We start from the raw sequence: 18154 nt of genomic DNA on the forward strand, positions 1-18154 counted from the left end.
GACCAACTTGAAGGTGCAAGGTGGTTCACCAAGCTAGATTTGAGGTCAGGTTATTACCAGGTCAAAATTGTAAAAGGAAATGAGCCTAAGATAGTGTGTGTCACCCGATACGACGCATAAAACTTGATGCAATTATGAGTACAACCAAACACGAATGGTATTCGATCCCTTAGAATTTCAAAGGCCACTGAGGGTGGATAAGATATCGTATGGCCTGCAATGCTCTTCTTATTATTGGACCCTACTTTTGACTGAGCTGTGTCTTAGGTGTGTAGGTTCTTAAATAGAAAAGATAACTCTTCCCGAGGCCCCCTTAACATTTTCAGACTCCTTAATGTTATCGTCTGCCATTGTGTCTCAGTTCAAGAATTTTAACCTAATTTCCTTTTGAAGCTCACACAATACATACTGTCAGATGGGCTTTCCCTGCCTCTTATGATCGACTAACCTATGTGTAAGTGTTATTCACATGGAACCTTTCCTCTTTTTGGCCTTCAAAGTTCTTATTTGAATATTTGCTACTACCACCAAAATCTGAATTGATGGCCACTCTGTCTAGGCTCATGCCTCAAGTTTTATGGTGACCGTCATGCCTTCTTACTCATTGAGGCATAGCCCTTACCCTGACTATTGGGTATAGGTTACACACTTAAACGCCATCTATTTTTAGGGCTAGTTGATTTGACAGGTGAGTTGTTACACACTTTTTAGTAGATTTCAACTTCCATGACCATTATCCTCCTATTTTTATTGACCAACACCCTTTGTGGGTTCTAGGTTAGCACGTAAATGGGCACCATAACTTGGCTTTCAGTTCATCCTGCATCACTAGTTTTGCATACCAAAAATGGCTTACTTAGAGCTCTTGATTTTGTAGTGAGGCTCAATGAAGCAACCGTGCCATCTTACCTATTTAAAGTTTGAGAATAAGTCGAGGGTGTTGCACTTTCAATACCTCTAATCATTTGCTAAGGGCTCTAACTAACTTGACGAAAACTTCAAAAAGAATCAACTACTAGATGGTTCGATTAGTTCTTTGTCTCTATACCCAAGTCTGACAAATGATTTCCATGTCAGTATCACTATGGGCCTCAACCAAAGTTTCCTCTGGCTTCACTCTGCTCAAGCATAAATCACCATCTTTTAGTCTCAACAAGCATTACTCGCACTCGAACCCTTCTTAAAAGATCAAAATTGATTACCAGTGCACCTATAAGGGATCCTGCCAATCAACTTCCTTACACCTTATGGGTTTCCTAGCCTAATGACTCACACACATGTTAGACTCTTAGGTTCATATTTAAAGATGGGCTGAATAGAGAGCCCGCAAGCCAATGGCGAGAGCACGTAAGTGTCAAGGCATGCTAAGATAGTGTGTGCTACATTCCATAATCATAGCAATGATGTCTTCTTGGGCATATCAAAAGCTTAGGCTTGGGCTACTGTCGTGACCCACGTCGATCCATGCCTTAAGCGGATTAAAAGACCGGCTCTCGTCATTTCACATTTGATCAAGGTGTATTCTCAACCCTTATTTGCTTCCCTCTCAACAATTTAAAGTGCTCTTTGACTTTCTTTTCATCTTTCCCTTGTGAAACTTGTTCGTTATATGTCTTTCACCCATATTTAGCCTTGGATAAAATTTACTGCCAGGTTAGGGCTGTATTCTTAAAAAACCTGACTTACAGATAGTAGCTTATAGTGCGATAAGGTCCAAGCACAATGGACTCTCACCCTCTTTAGTGCCCCTTTCCAGAGCACTTAGGCTCAGTCTATCACTGAGGATGCTTCTTCAAACTACAATTCAGACGTCGAAGGCCCCTAATTCTCAAGCTGGGCTCTTTCCAATTCACTCACTATTACTAGGGAAATCCTAGTAAGATTTTTCTTCCTCCACTTATTGATATACTTAAACTCAGCAAGTAATCCTGCCTAACCTAGAGTCATGATGAAAGCATAGATTAAGTCATGTGAGGGGTTCGATGGGGTCCAAATGGACAATGAACTTACGTCACCAGAGACAAGGCATGAAGTGAGCTTTACCATCAAAGGTCATGGTGCTATTGTTGCTAGGGACTTGCTTTTGGGCTAACCACTATCAATGAGATCATGGGAGGCCATCTTCACCCCTAACCTGATGGGCAGGAGGTTGGGGTAATGATGCATAACACCCAGGTAAACGTGCCTTCAACTTGGTGGCTTAAGGTATAACTTGCATTCAAAAACTTAATGGTTCATGGGATTCTGCATTCACACCAAGCGTCATATTTCACTATGTTCTTCATCAATGTGAGAGATGATATATCAGTTGCCAAAATTTATTTTTGTTTTTTATGAAAAAAATAGCCATAGTGCTACCTGCGTATGTACCATAAATGGGATGGCAATAGCACACACGTTCTTTTTCATTTTGATTCCTTCGTGCGATTCACATAAAAGGTTTGTTATTCAACTACGAGAAATGATGCCAATCATTTTGTCTACCTAGGTGGTAGAACTAAACAATCATCTTGCACACCTAAGGTCGAAAAAGGCTTAGGGCACGAAAATACCCTCACCCACTCAGTGTATTGTTAACACATTCGCAGGTCATTCATTGAGTTGGTTTCAATAATGATCCTTCTGTAGGTTCACCTATGAAAACCTTGGTACAACTTTTCCTTCTTCTAAATGATAAGGTTCAATGGATTTCTCACGATGTCACAGGTGGTGAACCATCCACATCATCGTAATCTGAACACTTCACCGAACCATTCAATTGATAAAAGTGACAAGTAATGTGTACAAAGGGTAAGGATGTAGTCAACACGAGCTGATGACTCGCACTTACTAGGAATTCCTCGTTAAAGACTAATAATTGCAATGATTTATCCCTATAATGATGAAATTTCGAAGATTATCGAGCTAGTCATCCAAGGCTGTAAACTCATCGAATATGTTAGTGTAGCACGTGTGTAGCCCAGAACATCTAAAGGCATCATAAATTTGTTATTGCCTTAAACTTCCTTAGCCTAAGTGGCCATAGTCCCTCTAAGAAGCTAGCTATGAATGATCACCTATACGTAGCTAGTTAGTAGGCTGAAGTCTTATTCGTTAATGGAATTAATTAGACAAATTGCTCTACCAACTAAGAACGACCATGCACCACTACCCATAGCATCAAGAAAGAGCTCTTAGTCTATCAATCTTTACTATGTTTCAACCTAGTAAGTTTTCTCGTGTTGAGTCAAATTTAGCCGTAGGCTCTACTCTTGGTGGTACCCTTCCATCAATTCTTTTAAGTTTCAACCTTGTGACCATAACCCCCTAAAACCCATAGAGTTCTGATTTCTCATAAGGCATTGACAGAGTCTTAAAAGTAACATCCTTCAATCCCTAATTGGCATCATGTATGGTGGAGACTAGGATGGTATCTATTTGTCATTGAGCCCCTAACTTTCATTCTTGATTAATGAAAATATCCTTGGCAAATGCTTTTACAATTGTTCATTTTTCATAAATCTAAGAATTTCACCTCTGACTATGAAATACAAATAATGCCCTTGACTGTCTTTGTTAGTCATTACTTCGATCCCTAAGGCTAACACAATAGGATCGAAATAATATGATGTTATCCCATACTAATGTGTAAAAGTGTAAGCTTGCTTTGAGCACTTTAATTTCTTTAAAATAACAGCATTAGAGGAACAACCCAACTAGTTAAAGCCAGAAGCACATCACCAACAGTAGGGATAAATAGATCGATGCTCACTGTGAGGCAGACTAAATGACCTAGTCCTAGTTTCAACTACGAGCTTTTTAACTGCAACAACTTAATATAAGTGATCAGAGCTAGAATTATCATGGCTACTGGCACCAAACTTGCCCTTTAATGGATCTTCGTTAAAGGATTTAGATTGTACTCATTCTAATTACTAGACTCATGGAGCTCAATATTGCTATTTATTGTCAATACCTCTCCGAGTCAAGATTAGGTAATTTGCATGCCTATAGCCTTCCTTGGATGTGGTAGTCATTTCTTAGGCTCTTTTTTCTAGAATCTAACCTTAATTCTCCATCACCCATCACCACCATAGTAGGCTACTATCCTACCATCGAAAGTTGATAGGGCAAAAATTTGAATGGCACGTTGTTAGCACAAAGTTTATGTGATCCATCGAGTTATCATGAACCATTAAAGCAACAGGTAAAGCTCGTATTGACCTTTTATCTAATAAATGCATCCCTTCTAGAAGTTAGGGTTTGTTGCACGTATTAGCTCTAGAATTATGACAATTATCCAAGTAGTAGATACCATCAAACAAATTATAACCGATTTAATAAACCATTCGCAGTTTCACAGTTTAAATTAGTTCATACTTACACGTGCATGGTTTAATCTTTGAGACAAGCATATGACTACTGGCAGGACCAACCAAGTAGCATTCCTTCGACTCTTTTGGGATGTTGGCATCGTATGGGCCTCAATGCAGGGGCTGTACCCATAACACATGCCCTTGGGGGCCATAGGGCCCAACTATGGGTCGACAATCGTACGGCAAGCCCATGCATTTGAAATTGTTTATTAATATAAAGACAATTAATTAGTAAAAGATTTAAAAAATAAATCTGTTCTCTGAACAAGTTCAAATCTTTATCATGATTTGAACAATTATTTATTTCAAATTGCTATGACTCTTTATTTTGTCACAAAACAATTGTTTTCTATTTATATAAGCTTATTTGGATTAAAATAATATTAATTTATTAATATTTCAACAATTAATAAGTAAAAGATTTTAAAAATAAATATGTTTTATAAACAAGTTCAAATAGTCATGACGATTTGAATAATTATCTATTTCAAATCATTGTAACCTTTTGTTTTGTTATAAAACAATTGTTCAAATAGATAATTATTCTAATAGTTTTAACTATTTGAACTGATTCGAAAAATAAATTTATTTTTTAAATCTCTTATTAATTTTTAAAATATTATTTTAATAATAGTAATTTAATAATAGTTCAAAAATTAATAAGTAAGAGATTTAAAAAATAAATTTGTTTATCAAATCAGTTCAAATGGTTAAGACCATGAGAACAATTATTTATTTCAAATCATTTTAACCTTTTATTTAGTTATAAAACAATTGTTTCAGTTCATACAAGTTTATTCAAAATAAATTAATATTAATTTATTAATATTAAAAAAAAGAGATTTAAAAAAATAAATATGTTTACCAAATAAGTTCATATAGTTATTACTATTTGAACAATTATCTATTTAAAACTTATAACCTTTTAATTTGTCATAAAACAATTGTTTTAGTTAATACAAGTTTATTTCAAATAAAATAATACAAATTTATTAATATAAAGATAATTAATAAGTAAAAGATTTAAAAAATAAATATGTTTACCGAACAAATTCAAATCATTATGACTATTTGAGCAATTATTTAATTCAACTTGTTATGACTTTTTGTTTTATCATAAAATAATTGTTTTTATTCATACAAACATATTCAGATTAAAATAATTTTAATTTATTAATATTTTGATAATTAATAAGTAAAAGATTTAAAAAATAAATATATTTGTTGAACAAGTTTAAATAGTCATGACTATTTGAATAATTATCTATTTCAAATCATTATGACCTTTTCTTTTGTAATAAAACAATTGTTTCAATTCATATGAGCTTATTTGAAGTAAAATAAAACTAATTTATTAATATTTCAAAAATTAATGAGTATGAGAATTAAAAAAAGAATCTGTTTATCGAACAAGTTCAAATAGTTATGACTATCTAAACAATTATCTATTTCTAAATATTATGACGTTTTCTTTTGTTTTAAAACAATTGGTTCTATTTATGCAAGCTTATTTAGAATAAAATAATATAAATTTATTAATATTTCAAAAATTAATAAGTAAAAATTTAAAAAATAAATCTGTTTTCTTAACTCATTTAAATAGTTATAACTATTTGAACAATTATCTATTTCAAATCATTATGACTTTTTATTTTGTCATAAATTAATTATTTCTGTTCATACAAGTTTATTTGTAATAAAATAATATTAATTTATTAAAATTTCAAATGTTAATAAGTAAAAGATTTAAAAAATAAATTTGTTTACCAAGTGAGTTCAACTAGTTATGATTATTTGAACAGTTATTTATTTCAAATCATTATAAACTTTTGTTTTGTCATAAAACATTTGTTTTTGTACTCATACAAGTTTATTCAAAATAAAATAATATTAATTTATTAATATAATAAAATTAATGAATTGGAAACTTAAAAATTAGTTTGTTTATCGAATAAGTTCAAAAAATCATGTCCATTTAAACTATTATCTATTTCAAATTGTTATGACATTTTGTTTTATCGTAAAATAATTATTTTTATTCATACAAAATTATTCAAAATAAAATAATATTAATTTATTAATATTTCTAAAATTAATGAGATTTAAAATCTAACTCTGTTTACTAGATCAGTTCAAATTGTTATAACTATTTGAACAACTATCTATCTCAGATTGTTATGATCTTTATTTTATCATAAAACAATTGTTTCTATTCATACAAACTTATTTAGAGTAAAATATTGCTAAACTAATAAGATTCTAAAATTAATAAGTAATAGATTTTAAAAAATTGTGTTTACTGAACCAATTCAAATAGTTAAGACTATTAGAACAATTATTTATTTCAAATCATTTTGACTTTTTGTTTAGTCATAAAATAATTGTTTTAGTTCATAAAAGCTTATCCAAAAGAGAATAATACTACTTTATTATTATTTCAAAAGTTAATATGTAAGAGATTTAAAAAATAAATCAGTTTACTGAATAAGTTCAAATACTTACGGTCATTTGAACAACTATCTATTTCAAATTGTTATTACCTTTTGTTTTGTCATAAGACAATTATTTTTCAACATACAAGTTTATTCGAAATAAAATAATACTAATCTACTAATTATTCAAAAATTAACAAGAGATTTAAAAAATAAATCTGTTTATCAAACTAATTTAAATAGTTTGACTAGTTGAACAATTATCTATTTCAAATTGTTATAACTTTTGTTCTATAATAAAACAATTATTTTTGTTTATACAAATTTATTCATAAAAAAATAATACTAATTTAGTAATATTATAAAATTAATAACTAAGAGATTTAAAAATTAAATCTGTTTGTTGAACCAATTCAAACAGTTAAGACTATATGAACAATTATTTATTTCAAATTATTATGACCTTTTATTTTGTCATAAAACAATTATTTCAGCTCATACAAGCTTATTCAGAATAGAGTAAAACTAATTTATTAATATTTCAAAAAATTATAAGAGATTTAGAAAATAATTCTATTTACCGAACCAGTTCAAATAATTATAACTATTTGAACAATTATCTATTTCAAATCATTATTACTTTTTATTTTGTCATAAAATAATTGTTTTTATTAATATAAGTTTGCTCAATATAAAATAATATGAATTTATTAATATTTAGAAAATTAATTAGTAAGAGACTTAAAAAATAAAATTGTTTACCAAACCATTTCAAATAGTTTTGACTATTTGAATAATTATCTATTTTAAATCATTATAATATTTTATTTTATCATCAAACAATTGATTCTGTTCATACTATTTTATTCAAAATAAAATAATATTAATGTAATAATATTTCAAAACTTAATAACCAAAAAAACTAAAAAAAATCTAATTGTCAAGCAAATTCAAATAGTTGAGACTCTATGTATTTCAAATTGTTGTAATGTCATAAAACAATTATTTTTGTTTATAATGGTATCCCCAAAATGTTTTGTTAAGAATAAGGATCCATCATGTACGTGAAAAAGTCTTGTTCTACAGTGAATAAATGATGTGAAAATGCACCGCTTTTTACATGCTATTCAGATTGATGGCCTAGGTTTTTACCGTACTATTTTGTACGAACATGAATTGGTGCTTGGTTTTCAACTCATTTAGACACCCCAAATGGAACCAAAACTTGTTGTCAAATCGACAGAGAGAAATGGTTGCACTTAATTAGTGAAGAAATGAAAACATTGAGGCCATAACAGTACATTTGTAGTAGTACAGCAAGAGAAATTGTGATGCAATTAATGTGGAACGAGAATGGAGGCATCTCTACAAGTATATCTTCAAGAACTTATTGGTAAGTGAAGGAGGATCAAATTTCTAATCTAATAGAGTATTAGTTGCCTATGGAATTGCAGCAAAGTGTTCCCATGCAGCTGAGCTACCCTACAACATTTAATCTAAGGCTTACCTTATGGTCAGTAGGATTCCCAACTGCCTCTGCCATCAAAATTTTAGGTCAAATTCAATGTTTAATTTCTACTATGTAAAGATTCTTCAGAATTTCACAATGAAAAGTAATTAACTTATTTTTTATTTAACTAATAATATATAAAATATATTCATTGTCAATGCATCAAATATAATTTCACTATACATGAACTATATGATCTTCAAAAACTATAATTTCACTCTAATTTTTCATTTGTGATCATCTACCACAAAACGAAACAATTTATAAATCTCATAATTTCATGAGCACAAATGGTTGGGAAAGACTTTAATTGTCTTAATATTATTAAATTTGTTATTTTTTTAAACTCTTGCTTATTAATTTTTGAAATATTAAGAAAATAGGATTATTTTATATTGGATAAGCTTTTATGAACTAAAAAAAATTATTTTATGTCAAAACAAAAGGTCATAATGATTTTAAATAAATAATTATTCAAATAGTCATAACTATTTGAACTTGTTTGGTAAACAATTTTTTTTTTTTTAAATCTTTTGCTTATTAATTTTTCTAATGTTAATAAATTTGGATTATTTTAAACAACAATTATAACTATTTGAAATAAATAACTATTGAAAATTTGAATCTTTCCAATTTTTTCTAATTTTTTGCATTCAAAAACAATTGTTTGAGATAGATAATTGTTCAAATAGTTATAAAAAACAATTGTTAAGTTGTTGTATATTGTTTTTCTTGATACAAGCTTATTCGAATTAAAATAATATAAATTTATTAATATTTTGTCAATTAATAAGTAAAAGATTTGAAAATAAATATGTTTACCAACCAAGTTCAAATAATCATAACTATTTGAATAATTATCTATTTCAAATCGTTATGACCTTTTGTTCATTATAAAACAATTGTATTAGTTCATATAGGCTTATTCTAAATAAAATAATACTAATTTATTAACATTTTGAAAATTAACGAGTAAGAGATATAAAAAAATGAATCAGTTTACCGAATAAGTTCAATTAGTTATGACTATTTGAACAATTATCTATTTCAAATCATTATGACCTTTTATTTTGTCATAAAATAATTGTTTCTATTCATACAAGCTTATTCTAAATAAAATAATTAAATTTATTAATATTTAAAAAATTAATAAGTAAAAATTAAAAAAATAAATCTATTTTTTTAAACCATTTAAATAGTTATGACTATTTTAAAAATTATCTATTTCAATTAGTTATAACCTTTTATTTTGTGATAAACTAATTGTTTCTATTCATACAAGCTTATTTGAGATAAAATAATACTAATTTATTAATATTCTAAAAATTAATAAGTAAAATATTTTTTAAAAAAATAAATATGTTTACTGAGTAAGCTCAAATGGTTGGGAAAGACTTGTCCTCAAATAAACTAATGGTTTGGTAAATAGATTCACTTTTTAAATCTCTTATTGATTAATTTTCTAAATATTAATAAATTAGTATTATTTTCTTTCAAACAAATTTATGTTAACAAAAACAATTGTTTTATGAGAAAACAAAAAGTAATAATGATTTGAAATAGATAATTGCTCAAATAGTTGTAATTATTTGAACTAATTCAGTAAATAGAATTATTTTCTAAATCTCTTACTTATACATTTTTGAAATTTTAATAAATTAGTTTTATTCTATTTTGAATGCACTTGTATGAGCTAAAATTAAAGTCATAACACTTTGAAATAAATAATTATTCATATAATCTTAACTGTTGAATAAAAGGTCATAACAATTTAAAATAAGGAAATGTTAATAAATTAGTATTATTTTATTTTGAATAAGCATGTATGAACTGAAACAATTATTATATGACTAAATAAAAGGTTAAAATGATTTGAAATACATAATTATTCTAATAGTCTTAACTATTTAATTTGGTTCAACAAACACATTTATTTTTTAAATCTCTTATTAATTTTCAAAATATTATTAATTAGTTTCATTTTTATTAGAATAAGCTTGGATAATCATAAACAATTATTTTATAAGAAAATAAAGATCATAATGATTTGAGATTGGTATTTGTTCAAATAGTCATAAATTTGAACTAGTTCGAAAAATAGTTCTAGTTTTTAAATCTCTTACTTATTAATTTTTGAAATATTAGTAAAGTAGTATTATTTTATTTCAGATAAGTTTTTATGAACTAAAACAATTATTTTATGAGAAAACAAAAGGTCAGAACGAATTTAAATAGTCAAATCTATTCAAACTTGTTTGGTAAATATTTTTTTTTTAAAACTCTTGCTCATTGATTTTTTGAATGTTAATAAATTAGTATTATTTTTCTCTGAGTAAGATTATATGAATTGAAATAATTGTTTTATGACTAAACAAAAGATCAAAACGATTTAATATAGACAATTGTTCTAATAGTCTTAACAATTCGAATAAATTTGTATGAAAAGAAACAATTGTTTTATAACAAAATAAAGATCATAACGATTTGAGATAGATAATTATTCAAATAGTCATAACTATTTGAATTGTTTTGGAAAACAGATTTAGTTTATAAATCTCTTATTAATTTTTAAAATATTAACAAATAAATATTATTTTATTTTGAATAATTTTGCATGAATAGAAACAATTGTTTTATGACAAAACAAAAAGTCATAACAATTTGAAATGAATAATTCTTCAAATGGAAATGACTATTTGAATTTGTTCGATAAATAGATTTATTTTTTAAATATCCTACCTATTAATTTTTAGAATATTAATAAATTAATATTATTTTATTTCAAATAAAATTGTATGAATAAAAACAATTATTTTATGACAAAACAAAATATCGTAACTATTTAAAATAAACAATTGTTCAACCTATCATAACTATTTGAACTTGCTCGATAAATAGATTTATTTATTAAATCTTTTACTTATTAATTCTTGGAATATGAATAAACTATTATTTTATTTCGAATATGCATGTATGAACAGAAACAATTGGTTTATGACAAAATAAAAGGTCATAACTATTTAGAATAAATAACTGTTGAAATAGTCATAATTATTTAAACATATTTTATGACAAAATAGCCTTAACTATTTGAACTAGTTTGGTAAACACATTTATTTTTTAAATCTCTTACTTATTAATTTTTGGAATATTATTAAATTAATATTATTTTAATCCGAATAAGCCTGTATGAAAGGAAACAATTATTTTATGATAAAATAAAGATCTCAACGATTTGAGATAGATAATTATTCAAATAGTCATAACTTGAATTGTTTCAGTAAATAGATTTAGTTTTTAAATCTCTTCTTAATTTCAAAATATTAATAGATTAGTATTATTTTATTCTGAATAATTTTTCATGAACAGAAACAATTGTTTTATGACAAAACAGAAGGTAATCACGATTTGAAATAGATAAATGTTTAAATGGACATCACTATTTCAACTTATTCGGTAAGCAGATTTATTTTTTAAATCTTCTACCTATTAATTTTTAAAATATTAATAAATTAGTATTATTTTATTCTAAATAAACTTGTGTGAATAGAAACAATTGCTTTATGACAAAACAAAAGATCATGACTATTTAAAATAGATAATTGGTCTAACAGTTATAATTATTTGAACTTATTCAATAAATAGATTTATTTTTTAAATCTTTTACTTATTAATTTTTGGAATATTAATAAAATATTATTATTTTATTTTGAATACACTTGTATGAACAAAAACCATTGGTTTGTGACAAAACAAAAGGTCATAATTATTTGAAATAAATAATTATTTAAATAGTGATAACTATTTGAATGTATTCATATTAGTTTATTCTGAATTGTGCGACGACCAATTATGTGATGACCATTATTTACGACAAAAGACAATGTTTGTCATAAAAAGATTTCATCCATTCATACAAGCTCATTTCAAATAAAATAATACAAATTTATTAATATTAAGACAATTAATAAGTAAAAGATTTAAAAAATAAATCTGTTCACTAAACAAGTTCAAATTGTTATGACCATTTGAACAACAAATTGTTATGACTTTTTGTTTTATCATAAAACAATTATTTCTGCTCATACAATCTTATTGGATTAAAATAATATTAATTTATTAATATTTTGACAATTAATAAGTAAAAGATTTAAAAAATAAATACGTATACCGAACAATTTCAAATAGTCATGACCATTTGAATAATTATCCATTTCAAATGATTGTAACCTTTTGTTTTGTAATAAAACAATTGTTTCGTAATAAAACAATTGTTTCAATTAATATAAGCTTATTTGAAATAAAATAATACTAATTTATTAATATTTCAAAAATTAGTGAGTAAGAGAACTAAAACAATGAATTTGTTTACCAAAAAGTTCAACTAGTTATGACTATCTAAAACAATTATTTATTTCAGAACATTATGGCCTTTTATTTTGTCAAAAAATAATTGGTTCTATTCATCCAAGCTTATTTCAAATAAAATAATATAAATTTATTGATATTCCAAAAATTAATAAGCAAAATTTTGAAAAATAAATTTGTTTTCTGAGCACATTCAAATAGTTATGAATATTTGAACAATTATCTATTTCAAATCAGTATGACCAATTATTCTGCCATAAACCAGTTGTTTATATTCATACAAGCTTATTTGAAATGAAATAATACTAATTTATTAAAATTTTAAAAATTAATAAGCAAAAGATTTAAAAAATAAATCTGTTTACCTAGTGAGTTCAATTAGTTATGACTATTTAAATAATTATTTATTTCAAATCAATATGATTTTTTGTTTTTTCATAAAGCTGTTGTTTCTATTCATAAAGGTTTATGTGGAATTAGTATTCTAAAAATTAATAAGTTAGAGATTTAAAAATTAAATCTATTTACCGAATAAGTTCAAATAGTCATGTCTGTTTGAACTATCATCTATTTCAAATCGTTATGAAATTTTGTTTTATCGCAAAATAATTGGTATTCATACAAAATTATTTAGAATAAAATAATACCAATTTATTACTATTTTGAAAATTAATAAGGATTTAAAAAATAAATGTGTTTGCTGAATCAATTCAAATAATTAAGCCTATGAGAACACTTATCTATTTCAAATCATTCTGACCTTTTATTTGTCATAAAATAATTGTTTCAGTTCATATATGCTTATTCAAAATAAAATAATACTAATTTATTAGCATTCAAAAAATTAATAAGCAAGAAATTAAAAAAAATAAATCTGTTTATTGAACAAGTTCATTTAGTTATAACTATTTGAACAATTATCTATTTAAAATTGTTATGACCTTTTATTTTTATCGTAAAGCAATTGTTTCAGTGCATAAAAGCTTATCCAAAATAAAATAATATTACTTATTAATATTGCAAAAATTCATAAGTTAGAGATTTAAAAAATAAATTAGTTTATTGAATCAGTTCAAATAATTATGGCCAATTGAACAATTATTTATTTCAAATCGATATGAACTTTTGTTTTGTCATAAAATAATTGTTTTTCATCATATAAGCCTATTTGATATAAAATAATAGTAATTTGCTAATATTTCAAAAATTAATAAGTAGGAGATATAAAAAATAAATCTATTTATCAAACCAGTTCAAATAGTTATGAATATTTGAACAATTATATATTTCAAATTGTTATAACCTTTTGTTATGTCTTAAAACAATTATTTCTATTTATACAAGTTTATTCAGAATAAAATAATACTAATGTAACAATATTCTAGAAATTAATAACTAAGAGATTTGAAAAATAAATTTATTTGTTAAACCAGTTCAAATAGTTAGGGCTATATGAACAATTCTTTATTTCAAATTATTATGACCTTTTGTTTTGTCATAAAATAATTTTTTCAGTTCTTAGTTACTTACTCAAAATAAAATCAAACAAATTTATTAACATTTCAAAAATTAATAAGTAAGAGATTTAAAAAATAACTATATTTGTCGAACCAGTTCAAATAATTATGACTATTTAAACAATTATCTATTTCAAATCGTCATTACCTTTTATTTTGTCATAAAACAAATGACTTTTTTCATATAAGTTTATTTGGAATAAAATAATATTAATTTATTAATATTTTGAAAACTAAGAAGAGATTTAAAAAATAAATCTATTTACTAAACCAGTTTAATTAATTATAACTATTTGAATAATTATTTATTTCAAATCATGATGACCATTTGTTTTATCATAAAAGAATTGTTTCTATTCATATAGTCTTATTTGGAATAAAGTAATACTAATTTATTAATATTCTGAAATTAATAAGTAACGGATTTAAGAAATGAATTTGTTCGTCTAACTAGTGCAAATAGTTATGATTGTTTAAATAATTATCTATTGCAAATCATTATGACCTTTTGTTTTATCACAAAACAGTTGTTTCTATTCATACAAGCTTATCGAAAATAACATAATTGTAATTTATTAATATTCCAAAAATTAATAAGTAAGAGATTTAAAAAAAGAATCTGTTTACCGAACAAGTTCAAATAGTTATGACTATTTAAACAATTATCTATTTCAAATCGCTATAACCATTTGTTTTGTCATAAAATAATTTTTTCTATCCAAATAAGTTTATTTAAAACAAAATTATACAAATTTATTAATATTCAGACAATTAATAAGTAAAAGATTAAAAATATAAATCTGTTTATCGAATAAGTTCAAATTGTTATGACTATTTAAACAATTATTTATTTTAAATCGTTATGACTTTTTGTTTTATTATAAAATAATTGTTTTTCTCCTTTCAAGCCTATTCAAATTAAAATAATATTAATTTATTAATATTTCATTTATTAATAAGTAAAAGATTTTAAAAATAATTATGTTTACTGTACAAGTTCAAATAGTCATAACTATTTGAGTAATTATCTATTTAAAATCATTATGACCTTTTATTTCATCATAAAATAATTTTCTTAGTTCATATAAACTTATTCGAAATAAAATAATACTAATTTATTAATATGTCATAAATTAATTAGTAAGAGTTTTAAAAAATTAAACTATTTACCTAACAAGTTCAAATAGATTTTTTTTAAATATCTTATTTATTAATTTAATAAATTAGTATTATTTTCTTCGAAATAAGCTTGTATAATAAAAAAACATTTGTTATATGACCAAACAAAAGGTAACAACAATTTGAAATAGATAATTATTGAAATGGCAATAATTATTTGAATTGATTTAGTAAACAAATTCACTTTTTAAATCTCTTATTAATTTTTGAAATATTAATAAATTAGTATTATTTTATTTCAAATAACCTCGTATGAACTAAAACAATTGTTTTATGACAAAATAAAATGTCATAACAAGTTTAAATAAACAACTATTTAGTCGTAACTATTTGAATTTGTTTGATAAATAAATTTAGTTAAACTTTTGCTTATTAATTTTTGAAATATTAAGAAATTAGTATTATTTTAATTTGGATAAGCTTTGATGAACTGAAACAATTGTTTTATATCAAAACAAAAGATTATAACAATTTTAAATAAATAATTATTCAAATAGTCATAGCTATTTGAATTTATTCGATAAACAGATTCATTTTTTCAAATCTTTTGCTTATTAATTTTTTGAATATTAGTAAATTTAGATTGTTTTGTTCCCAATAAGTTTATAAGATATGAAACAAATATTTTATGACTAAACAAAGGGTCAAAGCAATTTGAAATAGATATTTATTCTAATAGTTTTAACTATTTGAACTGATTCGACAAGCACATTTATTTTTTAAATCTCTTATTAATTTTTGAAATATTATTAAATTAGTATTATTTTTAACCGAATAAGCTTCCATGGTTATAAATAATTGTTTTATAACAAAACAAAAAGTTTTAATGATTTGAGATTGATAATTGTTCAAATAATCATAACTATTTGAATCCGTTCAATAAACAGATTTATTGTATAAATCTGTTACTTATTAATTTTTGAAATATTAATCGAGTAATATTATTTTATTTCAAATAAACTTGAATGATTAAAAACAATTGTTTTATGACAATAAAAAAGGTCATAATGATTTGAAATAGATAATTATTCAAATGGCCTTAATTATTTTAACTAATTTGGTAAACATGATTATTTTTTAAATTTATTACTTATTAATTTAGGAAATATTAATAAATTAGTATTATTTTATTCCATCTAAGCTTGTATTAATTGAAACAATTGTTTTATGACAAATCAAAAGGTCATAATAATTTTAAATAGACAATTATTAAAATAATAATAATTATTTAAACTTGTTCAGTAAATATATTTATTTTTTAAATCTTTTTCTTATTAATTTTTTGAATGTTAGTAAATTAGTATTAATTTATTCTAAATAAGCTTGTATGAACTGAAACAATTATTTTATGACTCAACAAAAGGTCCAAAATAATCTTTTGCTTACTAATTTTTGAAATATTATTAAATTAGTATTATTTTAATCTGAATAAGTTTGTATGAACAAAACAATTGTTTAACGGTAAAAGAAAAAGCCATAACAATTTGAAATAGATAATCATTCATATAGTCTAAACTATTTAAACTAGTTTAGCAATTAGATTTATTTTTTAATTTTCTTGGCTATTAAGTTTCATAATATTATTAAATTAATATTATTTTATTCCAAATAAAATAGTATCAACAGAACCAATTGTTTGATGACAAAATAAAAGGTTATAATGATTTGAAAGAGATAATTATTTGAATAGTTAAAACTATTTGAAATAGTTTGGTAAGCATATTTACTTTTTAAATCTTTTACTAATTAATTTTTTAAATATTAATAAATTAGTATTATTTTATTTTGAACAAACTTGTATTAACAAAAACAATTGTTTTATGACAAAACAAAAAGTAATAATGATTTAAAATAGATAATTGTTCAAATAGTTATAATTATTTAATTGGTTCAGTAAATAGAATTATTTTCTAAATCTCTTACTTATAAATTTTTGAAATATTAATAAATTAATTTTATTCTATTTCCAATAAGCTTATATGAGCTCAAATAATTGTTTTATGACAAAACAAAAGTAATAACAATTTGAAATAAATAATTATTCATATAGTCTTAATTGTTTAAACTGGTTCAACAAACAGATTCATTTTTTAAATCTTAGTTATTAATTTTTTGAATATTACTAAATTAGTATTATTTAATTCTGAATAAGCTTGTATGAACAGAAATATTTTTTTATGATAGAACAAAAGGGTTATAATAATTTGAAATAGATAGTTGTTCAAATAGTCATAACTATTTGAGCTGGTTTAGCAAACAAATTTATTTTTTAAATGTCTTATTAATTCTTGAAATATTAAAAAATTAATATTATTTTATTTCAAAAAAGCTTATATGTTGAAAAACAATTGTTTTATAACAGAACAATAAGTCATAACGATTTGAAATAAATAATTACTCAAATAATCATAACTATTTGAACTAGTTTAATAAATTGATTTATTTTTTAAATCACTTATTAATTTTTGAAATATTAATAGATTAATATTACTTTATTATGAACAAACTTATATGAACAAAAATATTTATTTTATGACAAAACAAAAGGTCATAACGATTTAAAATAGATAATTATTTAAATAGTCATAATTAATTGAACTGGTTAGGTAAACAGAATTATTTTTTAAATCTCTTACTTATTAATTTTTAAAATATTAATAAATTTATTTTATTTTATTCAAAGCTAGTATGAATTCAAAAAAAACTTATTTGATGACAAAATAAAATGTCATAATGATTTGAAATAGATACTTGTTCATATAGTCTTAAATATTTGAACTAGTTTGACAAAGA

General features: G+C 24.0%; 3 pseudogenes; all 3 read right to left on the reverse strand.

Moving 5' to 3' along the window:
• Window positions 1–87: 87 nt before the first annotated feature.
• On the reverse strand, window positions 88–1946 carry LOC149518788 (25S ribosomal RNA; annotated as a pseudogene).
• Window positions 1947–2165: 219 nt separating this feature from the next.
• Window positions 2166–2320, reverse strand: LOC149518789 (5.8S ribosomal RNA; annotated as a pseudogene).
• A 291-nt stretch (window positions 2321–2611) lies between these two features.
• LOC149518790 (18S ribosomal RNA) lies at window positions 2612–4421 on the reverse strand (annotated as a pseudogene).
• Window positions 4422–18154: the final 13733 nt, after the last annotated feature.

Source organism: Durio zibethinus, chromosome 5 (genome assembly GCF_047325235.1).
Source record: "Durio zibethinus cultivar Kanyao isolate XHJ-2024 chromosome 5, ASM4732523v1, whole genome shotgun sequence".
NCBI classification, from domain to species: Eukaryota; Viridiplantae; Streptophyta; class Magnoliopsida; order Malvales; family Malvaceae; genus Durio; species Durio zibethinus.